Genomic DNA, 11,493 nt, shown 5'->3' on the forward strand with positions numbered 1-11,493 from the left:
CCTCATCCTCCGTTATCCAGGCTTGAATATTACTCGCCTCGCTGTGTCGTCACTCAAATTATGCTTAGCACTTAGGCCTGTCATTTTTTCCCCTCGCCTGCGGCGCCGAACAGCCGGGGTCAGCAAAGACGTCATGCCTGGGAAAGATCACCTCCCAAGTATCGTCGTTTCACCAGCGAGATTGGGGGGGGGGGGGGGCAAGCCTCAGGCGAGATGAAGGCGGGGCCTTAGGCCTCCTGCCAATCAGGAGTGGCACTATGGGTCACCCTCCTCCAATCACAGTTGGGATGAGGAAGTGGCAATCGGCTTTTGCGCAATCATGACTAATTGTTTCGGTCATTTCTCCCAATCACAGTCGAGAGGAGACAGGTCAGGCCAGGACTAGCCGCTCCTGGCTGGCTTTCCTTCAACAAAAGGTCCTGACAACAGCTTGGCCGTGATTCCTCAAGCCATCACGCACTCAGGAGGTAATGTGGGATCTCCAGTCTCAACCCCGTAACCACTAAGATCATTACGTTCGCAGTCACTGTGTGGTGCGATCCGACACTAAACTGTGCGGTATTGGACTGTGTCGTGTCGGGTTCGAGTGTAACTGTGTTGTAACTTGTCTGATACAGTTACCCAATGATCACGTATATTTGGTGTCATGTTTTTTATAGCTGAGTTGTTGTAGAGGAAGAGATCTGGTGTGGAACCTTACCTGGGCTGTCTCAAGTGTTAACTTAAATATTTGTGCTCGAGTAATGTGCTTCTTTTGTTTTGTATTCATTGTTTCTTGTAACAAATAGTTTTATTTCTGGTGTTTGATTTCATCCCTTTACTTTTAAATAGGATTATCCTTATTGCGTAACAGCATACACACACACACACACACACACACACACACACATATATATATATATATATATATATATATATATATATATATATATATATATATATATATATATATATATGATATTCATGTTAAATATAATCATCTGAACTACCGAGTTGCGATTTCACCTTCATAACTATCATCACGGACTAGTGTGAGCAACATATCAACGATATTGTTACGGACATGTGTTGTTCGCTGTGTGTGTGTGTGTGTGTGTGTGTGTGTTGACACAGGATGAGCCGGTGGTGGCCGGGGGTCTGCGTGGTCGGGAGGGGACCAGGCCCACCCCCCTCATGATTGTGGTATGGGTCTTCTCAACAGGTCTTGGTCTTCAACAGTCCTCCCTTGTTCCAGCACGGCCACGGCTGGTGGCTGAGCCTTCCTCCAGCCTGTCATCTTCCCCAGCACGGCCACGGCTGGTGTGGGAGGAGGTGCCACAGACGACTCCAGCCAATTAGGAATAGCACTGTATGGCTACTCCCCTCCAGTCACAGTCGAGAGGAGTCGTGCTCAGGGCAACATATGCCAATTAGGACTAGCTCTGTATGGTCATTCCCTCCAACCACAGTCGAGATAGGGGTGAGTCAGGACGGAGCCAGACCATCATGAATGACTGTACAGTGCACACGCCTCCTTCAGTAGATACCCCTGACAGCCGCTTGCTTGTCGTTTCTTCTGCCATCACGTGCCCAGCAGGTAATGTGATTTCCCTTTGTCTCATCCTGGGAGCCACTGTTTCAAAACTTTATGACTTGTATACTTCTGATAAGGCGGATTGTTTCCGTAAAACATGTGCCGTATGTATGGAAAAATTACGTTAAATGAATTTATATGAACTATTGAATTGCGACTTCACCTTCATATATATATATATATATATATATATATATATATATATATATATATATATATATATATATATATATATATATCATACTTGTTCGCCGTTTCTCGCTTTAACTCAAGGAATAGACGAAAAAAGGGCTCATTAGTCCTCAACCATCCTTTGGCTGCATGTGTGCAGTACACCAAAACAACAGCCTTCTATTCACAAACCAGGCCCCACAGACCTTGCATGACTTCCCTCGGCCACTTAGGTAGCAGGGGGTAGAGGAGGTAGGGAAGTGTTGAAGGATGGCATCGGGCACTAGTAGGGTTCGCCAGTGTGAGCCTGGCAGCCGCTGCAGTAGGATGTACATCTAATACTCCCGCATTATACGCCTTTAATAACTTTACAACAACTGCCACCATAGAAGTGTTAAGAACGTTTGCTAAAAAGAAAAGTCATTAAACCAGTGATTATTAATGAGTGTACTTTATATCTCTTAAGTTGGGCTCTGAAAAAGCTGCTGTAACTTCAAGAATACATTTTGTGAACTAGGAAAGACACAGTGAATCTTTCAGCAGTGTTCTTATCGGTGAGGTGAGTAACTTCCTTGATGAATTGCATGATTGAGTTACCTAAGAAGCCAAGAGCGTCCAAGTAAGTATTGCAAGTAAGTTCAACTTCGCTGTAAGATATGAAATATATGCAGATTTCATTCCTTGTCATCACTGGGACGTCATTTTAACAAACTTGCTCACTTATCGTACAATTTCCATCCTAATATTCCAATGGTGTAAAGCTAATCTGTCTATTTTGTGAGGTGTAAGGAAGGGAATCGCGATAGTAGGCAGGGCTGTGAACAGAACGTTGGAGACCTGATCAATTAATACAACGACTGACACCACAGTAAGCTGTGTTGATGGAGCCACACTAACAGAAACATGTCAGATGAATATTATGGGAATCATACACTTATTACTGCAGTGAAGAACTCGTTGAGGCTCTTTTTTCTGATCACTATGAGACCTGCACAACTGGGGTGGTCTACCATGTTGTTACTGTTATATTTACAATTATATTTCTAAGAGGAATTATACATGTTATTCGTGTCTTCCGTCGAGTACAGGCCAGTCACGTTACTGTAGACGATTAGATTCTGATTCTCCGTCTCTCGCTATATCACAGCCTATCTAGGGAGGCAACAGCCCAACACTCGACCCTTATCGTAATACCTTGTTAATGTGTGAATTGGTAACAGATTTCACATTGGTCGAAAAGCATGTACAGCAAGTTTAGGATGTCACTTATTTAACCCGCGTATATCATTGGGTTAACTTGTGGAGTTCGGGAATACTGATATGATTGAGGAGGCGGTACGATGTCTGGAGAAGAATTACGTTGATCCGAACCAGTTAAACATAATACCCTGGTCTACACTGGTGAAATATCAAGTTTGCACTCGTACTTGCTTACATGTGTAGCAGATCTACTTTATAGTAACAGATCAAGTTTACACTCAAACAAGACACGAACCGAGTGCTTCGCTATTGCCCTACCTTTCTAGCAATAATCTTGTCTAAGCTGGTAACATTTCGTTTAGAGTTTACAGGTTAAGCTCCAGACGCGTACAGCCTTATATTATAATGTGCATGACAGCAAGATTATATGTAAAACGCAAGGGTTCACAAATCTCTGTTAGCCACTTAATAAGGCGACAGCCGAGGGTTTGATAGTGATGGAATTTGTCCCATGAATCGCAATGTTTTTAATTACGGAGGTGTTGCTTACTGGTACTACCTTCCATCTAACTCCAGGTACCATAGGACTAATCTTATGTTTTATTAATCTTAGATCAGTGGTTATAAGAGTGTGAGGAGTATAATGATTCATTTGTCATGCGGATGAACACTGTTAGCTGTTTATATATATATATATATATATATATATATATATATATATATATATTTATTTATTTATTTATTTATTTATTTATTTATTTTGCTCTGTCGCTGTCTCCCGCGTTTGCGAGGTAGCGCAAGGAAACAGACGAAAGAAATGGACCAACCCACCCACATACACATGTATATACATACACGTCCACACACGCAAATATACATACCCATACACCTCAGTGTACACATATATATACACACACACATACATATATACACATGCACACAATTCACACTGCCTTTATTCATTCCCATCGCCACCCCGCCACACATGAAATAACAACCCCCTCCCCCCTCATGTGCGTGAGGTAGCGCTAGGAAAAGACAACTAAGGCCACATTCGTTCACATTCAGTCTCTAGCTGTCATGTAATAATGCACCGAAACCACAGCTCCCTTTCCACATCCAGGCCCCACAGAACTTTCCATGGTTTACCCCAGACGCTTCACATGCCCTGGTTCAATCCATTGACAGCACATCGACCCCGGTATACCACATCGTTCCAATTCACTCTATTCCTTGCACGCCTTTCACCCTCCTGCATGTTCAGGCCCCGATCACTCAAAATCTTCCTCACTCCATCTTTCCACCTCCAATTTGGTCTCCCACTTCTCCTCAGTCCCTCCACCTCTGACACATATATCCTCTTGGTCAATCTTTCCTCACTAATCTTTCTCTTAAGTCACCGTAACTGACAGCATCATATAGCATGTATGTGGATATGAGAGACGTTTTAATAGCTCTTGGAAATACATTGTGTTCGGAGGCAAGTTACTTATGACTGAATTTCACTAAATTGTCTGGAATAACAGCAGTTCCTCCACAGCAGTAAGCAGGTGAATGATAACTTGGGTCTGTGTGTGGAGGTCACCTTTTAACTTGGGTCTGTATGGAGAGTACCTCATAACTTGGGTCTGTGTGGAAGGTACCTTATGACTTGGTCTGTATGGAGGGTACCTTATAACTTGGGTTTGTATGAAGGGTACCTCATAACTTGGGTCTGTGTGAAGGGTACCTTATAACTTGGGTCTGTGTTGAGGGCACCTCATAACTTGGGTCTGTGTGGAAGGTACCTCATAACTTGGGTCTGTGTGGAAGGTACCTCATAACTTGGGTGTGTGTGGAAGGTACCTCATAACTTGGGTGTGTGTGGAAGGTACCTCATAACTTGGGTCTGTGTGGAAGGTACCTCATAACTTGGGTCTGTGTGGAAGGTACCTCATAACTTTTCGGAAGGAAATTTGCCGTCAAACTAGGGAAGACCAGCGTCAGCGTGGCTTGGGAAGGCCACGCCTCCTACGCCAACCCGATTTACACAGTTACTATTGGCCGAGTAGGGCGCCATGTTTTGTACAGTTGCTTCAGTACATACTAGTCATGTCTGTATTGTATCCTGTGACCTTAACTCAGCTCACATGAGAAAGAAGGACGGATCCTCAGTAAGACCCGTGTGAGGCACACACTTGACCAGTCTTAACATCAAGTCCATTGACATAGCGTTAGTAGTATGTGATTATGTAGCCGAAATCCATTTCTTGTTATATATCGTTTATAAACTATTGTATCCGATAGGAAGTGTTCTGGAATGAAGAGCGGGGTGGCTGTTGGTTCTGGGAAATGACTTTTAGCACCAGTAGTTGACGACATGGTTGATCTTGAAAACGAAACTACGAGTGTAGCAGCGGCTGAGAGGTGACCAGATCCAGTTGCAGGCGATATCATCGTTTGATGTCTTAACTTGAAGTAGAAAAGATAAATAATGTGTATTCTCGTGAGAGAAATCATATAATTGTGTGAATTAAAAAGAAAAGTCCTCTTTGGCATATCTTAGCGAAATGAGATGATAATATGACAATAGTGATCCCATCCTTAAACGAAGAGGCTCATGTCAGACTCTATCGCTCAACTACCTATATATATTTTTTCTTCGAAATAAGATCAGTTTACATAATCGAGAAAAATGTCAAGAATGTATATTTCACTGAAAACCAACAACATATGTTAAACAGTTATTAATCAAACATTTAGAGATCAGATCTGAGGGAAACTGACAGAATACAAAGTTCTGGCCGGATTATTTTTTTCCAACTGAGGCCATGTTGGAAGGTGGTCGTGGTTGTCAGTAGGGACAACATAACTACATTCCTACCATGTTATCGAGTGGCCCACTGTCGCCAGACAAGAGTTCATGTGGGTATATGTCAAAATGCGTCTCGCTTTTAGTTTGAAAAACCGAGAAAATAGTGAAACATGTATATCGTGTTCAATATAATGCCTTGCTTTTGACGATTGAAATTTAAGTCAAGACTAAGAAGGAAGAGGTTATGGCTGAGCGAAGAAATTCCTGTTCTCACCAGTTGGCCAACTTGGATAGTCCTAGTTTCAAGGGGATGATTTTGAGTTGGGATGACACGAGGGTCATCCTTCCTTGGTTTGTATGATTCATAGTGGCACAAAAGTTGGAGGGTAATGGAAATTTGAAGAATCACCGGACGTACTGATTTTAGTAATAGTGACTGTTTTGGACATTGGTTGGTCGGGTCACTGGGTACAGTTTTCAGGAGGGACCACAGGGACAAACGCTGTCAGTTTGTCCATTGTAGAACGTGTGTGAAGTACTGGTAGACGGACGACGAGGAAATGGCAGGTTGACTTGCCCTTAGCTAGGCTGAGCTGTGAGGGGCTGCTGCTGCTGCTGCTGCAGACTCTGCTGTGGTGTGAGGGGCTGCTGCTGCTGCTGCAGACTCTGCTGTGGTGTGAGGGGCTGCTGCTGCTGCTGCAGACTCTGCTGTGGTGTGAGGGGCTGCTGCTGCTGCTGCTGCAGACTCTGCTATGGTGTGAGGGGCTGCTGCTGCTGCTGCTGCAGACTCTGCTGTGGTGTGAGGGGCTGCTGCTGCTGCTGCAGACTCTGCTGTGGTGTGAGGGGCTGCTGCTGCTGCTGCAGACTCTGCTGTGGTGTGAGGGGCTGCTGCTGCTGCTGCTGCAGACTCTGCTATGGTGTGAGGGGCTGCTGCTGCTGCTGCTGCAGACTCTGCTGTGGTGTGAGGGGCTGCTGCTGCTGCTGCAGACTCTGCTGTGGTGTGAGGGGCTGCTGCTGCAGACTTTACTGTTGGTGTAAGGGGCTACTTCTGCTGCAGATAAACCTATAGAATCAAAAGCATGTTCTTTATCCATTACACATGACAGCTAGAGACTGAGTGTGAACGAATGTGGCCTTTTTTTTATATTTTCCTGGCGCTACTTCGCAGAAGCAGGGGGTGGCGATGCTGTTTCCTGTAGGGCGGGGTAGCGCCGAGAATGGATGAAGGCAAGCAAGTATGAATATGTACATGTGTATATATGTATATGTGCGTGTATGGTCTTATATATATATATATATATATATATATATATATATATATATATATATATATATATATATTTTTTTTTTTTTTTTTTTTACTTTGTCGCTGTCTCCCGCGTTTGCGAGGTAGCGCAAGGAAACAGACGAAAGAAATGGCCCAACCCACCCCCATACACATGTATATACATACGTCCACACACGCAAAATATACATACCTACACAGCTTTCCATGGTTTACCCCAGACGCTTCACATGCCCCGATTCAATCCACTGACAGCACGTCAACCCCGGTATACCGCATCGCTCCAATTCACTCTATTCCTTGCCCTCCTTTCACCCTCCTGCATGTTCAGGCCCCGATCACACAAAATCTTTTTCACTCCATCTTTCCACCTCCAATTTGGTCTCCCTCTTCTCCTCGTTCCCTCCACCTCCGACACATATATCCTCTTGGTCAATCTTTCCTCACTTATTCTCTCCATGTGCCCAAACCATTTCAAAACACCCTCTTGTGCTCTCTCAACCATATATATATGTTAGCTGAGATGGCACTGGTTCATCATTATACCAAGCACCAGATAACCACGGTAGTCTTCCATTTACTTTACTAGTAAGTTGTAAGACTATACACGGTGTTATGAGGTGTATGGGTGATGTAAGATGTAAAGGTGTAAAGAGAGAGAATATATGCTTGGCGGATGTGACGCACAAGTGACGCTCGCCAACTGACAGATAAGCCAGTTTATCACAGAAAACGGTGGAGAAGGCACGTGAGTTGCTGCAGGTTCCTCAGTACAAAGGTTCTTGTGTAAGTCTTTAACTCCAGAAACTCTGATTCATACTGAGCTGCCACGGTCGGACATTCCTGCTGAATGGGTGGGATGGGGTTGTCTTGAATACTGTTCTGACAACTCGTAGATCAAATGCGACACCCGTGGTAAGTAGGACAGTACAGGGTTGTACATTTTGCACAGCACTATCTAGGCATAAGATAAACAGACCTGGATATAATATAAACATGCCCGGATATAACATAAACATACCTGGACATTATAGAAATTTACCTGGACATAACATGAATGGACCTGGACATAATATAAACAGACTTCGAATTCACATGAATAATTATGGCCGAAACTTTTGATGGAGTTATCATCATAGGATTTTTCAGTTGGCAATTCGTTCTATAATTTTGCGTTAGTTCTATGAGACTGGGAGGTATGATATCTCCAGGAAGTCGTAAGGTATGATATTTCCATGATGCCGAGAGGCATGATGTATCCACGATACGGTCAGGTATGATAGGTCGATATTCTGGGGTATGGTATGCGTATGACGCCGGAAGGTATGATAAACCGTGGCTGGGGTATAATAGAATGAGCCTGGGATATACATTGAGAGCGGGAGGTATCATAGCTTTGCACCCAATGTGATAGATGGAGGCCAGGAGGTATGATAAGATGAGGTCGAGAATTATGATAGGTTCAGATCGGGAGGTATGATAGGTTGAAAACAAGGTAGGATGAATTTAGACAGGATGTTATGATATATTGAAGGCAAGAGGTATGAGGTTGAGGACGGGATGTATGATAGTCTGAGGCCAGGAGGTATGATAAGTTGAGGACGGAATGTATGATAGGCTGAGGCCAGGAAGTATAATAGGTTGAAAATGGGATGTATGATAAGTTGACTTTGGGAGGTATGATCAAATTTCAGTTCCACAGCAGTGTTATAAAGGGTTTTAGTGACTTATGTGTCAGCTGAACACGTGTGTATTGATAAAGGCATATCCTCCTTGTTGAGGGCAGTGTTGGTACCAGGGTTAGGTGTTGGTGAGGGCGGGTGTTGGTGAGTGCAGGTGTTGGTGAGGGCGGGTGTTGGTGAGTGCAGGTGTTGGTGAGGGCGGGTGTTGGTGAGTGCAGGTGTTGGTGAGGGCGGGTGTTGGTGAGTGCAGGTGTTGGTGAGGGCGGGATGTCGTGAGGTAGCCCATGTTGTAAGGATAACGTAAATCCGATTCTGGTGTGGCAACACTGCCGTCGCCCAGTCCGGGCCTCTCCCAGCCCCCCTTCCCTCATAACCTTACCCCAGCCATTACGCAGATTTATTTTTTCTTTGTTATTATGTGTTACAGAAATATATACCATTTATATGCTAATGCACCTGTCAAAGCTTGTGCGGTAGCCTTCACTTACATCATGAGTTGTATCATAACCAACATAAGGACGAGAGTACAATGTTCGTTGTACCGTCTGATCTGTGCGCACCATATGTGTTGTGTGTCAACTGTGAGTTAAGTGTGCTGCTGTCTTGCGGCTTTGTTATTAACGGCATGCAGTATATCAATTAACTATCGTACCTAAAAGAAAAGACATGAATATGCTAAAGGGATTAGAGCAATGAGTTACCAAGGAAGATTCCCAGACCAAGGAACAAATCTTGTGGGACCTGACTAAATCTGATTAATCTTATATATACAAAGTGATTTGATTCAAGTGCGCAAATAAGTTTTACTTCGAAAGAGGCAACGTAATTTTTGTCTCAGCAGGACTGATGATATATGAAATGAAAACCAGTAAGAGTAGTTGAGAGGAACACGGATACGTGTAAAAACCTTTCCTCAGGTCAACCCCAGAACGTGGCGTTTTTTTTTCCACATCAGCCAGACTATTTGTTTAATATGGAACTATATTTCACTGATAAAAGTTTATTATACGTTTCCCCTAGATAGTATTTCTTAAAAGAATTTTCCATTATCTGTCTATCTTGCACTGGAAGTTTAGTGGATGGATCATCATCTACAAACCTCCAGTGCGTCCTTTGACAAAATTTCCTTATTATCCTTAGTCATTATCACATGTAAAGCATTTCCTCGAATTATTTCTGTCTGTTTGCTCTAAATACCTTATAGTAAATATGGGTTCTTTAGAAATACCCATTGTCTTCACAATTTGGCTGGAACTGCTGGGAGTCGAGAGCGTACATGGCGTAAACACGGATACACGCTACCTCTCAGCCGCAGATGACCGTATCATCCGGTATGATCCACTTTCCTTTCTTACAGTTGCATCACCTTTGTATTCAGTACAGTCCTTATGACGTGCATACACATTCTCTAGTGTTTATTCTTATTCCCTAGAGGTCTTCATACTTACAACCCACAGAGGAAGACTGTAATCTTAGCTCTTGAGGTATATTGTCCGTCAGAGGTGGGAAGTGCCCGGAATCCTTCTGCAGCTGAGTGCATCAAAACCTCTTTGTTTATGGAGTCATTACATGTTGAGATGGCGGCGGCGGCTCTCACAGGACCACATTATGGCTGGACACAACACAGACGCCCCAGACCTTGTGATGGATACCGGTATTGCTGCTGGGGCTGCCAGCGGCGCCTTCACACTGGTGCTCCACACCGCTCAGGGGCACGGCGGCGCCTACCAGACTTCGTCGTCACGACTAGCTAGCTGGCTGTAGGGTTGATCGTAAAGGAGTCTTGGTAAGATGGTCAAAAAAATCGAAGTATGAATAGGTTGATGTAGGTATGTTACGTTTGGTTACATTATTTTATACCGTTGATTTGCGTTAGATTAAGGGTTATTTTGGTTAGGTTTGGTAGACATCACGTTTGGCTTTATTATAATAGGTTGGATTAACTTGGATAAATTACCTTTGGTTGGACGATCCGATTAAGATAAGTTTAAGAATGTAAATATAACGTCAAAACAAAAACAGAAATCATGAAATAAGATGTCTCCTTTCACGATAATTAAGATCTCTGTTCTTTGGCCTCCAGAGAGTCACAATAACATGTCATAACCACATTTGTATCGTGCCGACCTGTTCAAGGATTTCGTCGTATTCGACCCTGTTGTGCTCAAGTTCAAGGCATTGTAAAGATCGAGCGCAAGATGTGAAGGTGAAACAAGCAATTGAACAAGCAGTGACGGCTCCGCCAATAAGGGTGATAGGATCAACTAGGCGGCCGCCCACGACCCCAGGGTACCTGGGGGCATCTAGAACTCTTGACTAATGTTTTCCACAATACGTATTTTTCTTTCACTCAGGATGGGATAGTTACTTGTAGGTAACAATGTAACTTGTGATGAAGATCTTTGGATAAAAGTAAAATTTAACATAGGGGGTGGAGGGGGGGGGAGATTAACAAGGCTAAATCTCATAACGATAGCATTCATCTAGAATAGGGTCCTTACGAGATTATTGCCTAGGACGATCAAATTTCTTGAACCAACTCTATGGATAAATGCAATAAAGTCCACCCCAGTAATCTCTGGTCATATTTAAATACCGAAAATTTAAGGTATTGTTAATAATATCTTTATGATTCTGTTATGAAGGGCAGGAGGGAGGGAGTATACATGATGAGAAAGGTCAGGAGGGTAAGGATACCAGTGACCTTAGGGACTAGGCTACAACCTAACCTCATGGCCTGATGATCGTGAGAGTAAACCTAGCTGACCACGTTTTGTTCTTCGTCTTT

The 11,493-nt window shown here is 43.5% G+C and overlaps 1 protein-coding gene across 4 annotated transcripts in view; it reads left to right on the forward strand.

Annotated features, from left to right (window-relative positions):
* The first annotated feature begins 1,557 nt into the window (after window positions 1-1,557).
* Galphai (G protein alpha i subunit) overlaps window positions 1,558-11,493 on the forward strand; it is a 53,397-nt gene continuing 43,461 nt past the window's right edge. For 2 of the 4 annotated variants that reach the window (XM_071695005.1, XM_071695009.1), the window contains exon 1: window positions 2,040-2,303. The gene's annotated coding sequence lies outside the window, so the exon portion shown is untranslated. Of the gene's footprint in view, window positions 1,577-2,039; window positions 2,304-7,921; window positions 7,939-11,493 lie in introns of those variants that run through there. The other 2 variants (XM_071695006.1, XM_071695007.1) reach the window with 2 other exon arrangements.

The sequence above is a fragment of the Panulirus ornatus genome, chromosome 57, assembly GCF_036320965.1.
Source record: "Panulirus ornatus isolate Po-2019 chromosome 57, ASM3632096v1, whole genome shotgun sequence".
In the NCBI taxonomy this organism is placed as follows: Eukaryota; Metazoa; Arthropoda; class Malacostraca; order Decapoda; family Palinuridae; genus Panulirus; species Panulirus ornatus.